The following is a 2,273-nucleotide window of genomic DNA, read 5'->3' as shown; positions in this document are numbered from 1 at the left end:
TCCTGGCTCCTCCTTGCTGATGCACAGTCTGCTTCCTCTTCTGCCCATACCAAGCAGCTCTACCCAGGGGCAAGTTGGTGCTCGTCTCTCAGCCTCATTCATCCACTTAACTGCTCAGTCCTCCACCTTTCTGAGTCCTTTCTGAGTCTCTTCGCTGAATCTTTGAAAGTTGTTTTCACCACAGACTACCATCGAGAGAGCACTGTAACCAGAGCTAAGTAGCTAGTGGAAAGTTCCAGGGTTGTAAGGTTGCAGGAGCTTTTTCAAGACACAGCACCACCATGCTCCTTTCTTTGTCAGCTTGTTATTCTCTGCTCACTTGTTGTTGTTGTTGTTGCTGTTGAGACAGTCCCGCTGGAGTGCTGTGGCACAACCTCAGCACACTGCAACCTGCGCCTACCGGGTTCAAGCGATTCTCTTGCCTCAGCCTCCCGAGTAGCTGGGATTACAGGCACATACCACCATGCCCGGCTAATTTTTTTGTATTTTTAGTAGAGAAGGGGGTTTCACTATGTTGGTCAGCTAGTCTCAAACTCCTGACCTAAGATGATCCGCCCACCTTGGCCTCCCAAAGTGCTAAGATTACAGGAGTGAGCCACGGCGCCTGGCCTCCCTTGATCTCTTTAATCACAGCATACTGATAACTTCATAATAATAGTCACACTGCCTTGCCATTTATTAGGCACTACATCTGTCAGTTAAGCACTTTTTTTTTCTTTTTTTGAGACAGGGTCTCACTCTGTCGCCCAGACTCGAGTGCACTGGCACAATCTTGGCTCACTGAAACCTCCACCTCCCGGCTCAGGTGATCCTCCCAACCTCAGCCTCCTGAGTAGTTGGGACCACAGGCACACACCACTCCATCCAGCTAATTTTTTTTATTTTTTGTAGAGTTGGAGTTTCACTATGTTGCCCAGGCTGGTCGGGAACTCCTGGACTCAAGGGATCCGCCTGCCTCAGCCTTCCAAAGTGCTAGGATTGCTAGGTGTAAGCCACACCCAGGCCCAGTCAAGCACTTTATATGCATTTTCCCACTTCGTCATCCCAATAATTATGAGGTACATACCATTGTTATCTCCATTTGCTAGGGAGGAAACTGAGGCACAGAGAGCTTAAGTATCTTGCTGAGGGCCACATGAATTGCCAATATCCTTGGTATCGTTAACTTCAGGCTGCAGCTGCATCATTTAAATATTACCTGTTAGGTCTCTCCACCAGGTGAATACCCCAACCTCTCAAGCCAGTTTGCCTGATCCTGAATTCCAAATGGCTCATTGACTAAGATCGATTTTAAACTTCAAAGGCTACAACAATTCTCATCCAAAAAAGAAGAAACTTTCTGTTGTTGTTTTTCCTCCCGCTCCAGAAGAAAGCTTTTGTTTTCCCCTTTCTCTGTTCCTTGCATTTTTTTTTTATCCAAACTGTGTTTATTGAGATGGTTGGTTTCCCACTCATCTTGATTCAGAGTGCTTTTAGTGCTGCTTCCTCCTGAAAGAACATCCTTCTGTAAGCCTTGCTTTTCCTCCTGTAGGCTGGCAGAGGACCGTGGAGCAGCCAACTCACAAAACTACCGTTTGTGCATGGCTGAAGACCGTGGTGATTTTATAGAATCCTGGGCATTTCACATCCATGAAGTAGGAATTGGGGCTCTGCACCAGGCGTTTCTTCTTGTGTTTCCTCTTCTCCTCTTCTGGAGGGGGATGAAGGAGATCCTTTGCGAGAGGCATGTTCTCGTGGGTAGGTGGTCACCGCCGGAAAGGCCCTTGCACTTTTAAAGAATAGTTCTTCGCCTCTTTTTGTCTTTTTATTCCCAAATGCCTGTAATTTCCTGTGTGAGCACATGTTTTTGACATTCATTTTTAAATGCCGTTTTTATTAGCTACCGCCATTGTACAACTAAGCAAAAGGAATTTCACCCACTACCACACAGTTTCTGCTGACAATGTGAACATGTGTGAAAATGGCTTTCACCCGCCCTCCTGAGTTTTGGAAGATGTTACAGACATATGCTGATTTATAGATGAAGTGTGTGATTGTCTTCTGAAAGTCACACAAAACTAGAATTGATATGACTTGTCAATTCATAATCTGAACAGGTAGTTCTCTTAAGTGAATAAAATACATCTTAGGCTGGGCACAGATGCTCACACTTGTAATCCTAGTGCTTTGGGAGGCCAAGGTGGGAGGATCACTTGAGCCCAGGAGTTTGAGACCAGCCTGGGCAACACAGCAAGACCCCAACTCTACAAAAAATAGAAAAATTTTAAAAATAA

General features: G+C 45.7%; 1 pseudogene; it reads right to left on the bottom strand.

The window, feature by feature from the left end:
- Positions 1-1,415: 1,415 nt before the first annotated feature.
- On the bottom strand, positions 1,416-2,054 carry LOC116546025 (annotated as a pseudogene).
- Positions 2,055-2,273: the final 219 nt, after the last annotated feature.

This window comes from Sapajus apella, unplaced genomic scaffold (genome assembly GCF_009761245.1).
Source record: "Sapajus apella isolate SASKATOON/1434 unplaced genomic scaffold, GSC_monkey_1.0 scaffold5, whole genome shotgun sequence".
NCBI classification, from domain to species: domain Eukaryota; kingdom Metazoa; phylum Chordata; class Mammalia; order Primates; family Cebidae; genus Sapajus; species Sapajus apella.
The sequence above is the reverse complement of the archived record's forward strand: the minus strand, read 5'-3'. Positions and strand labels throughout refer to the sequence as shown.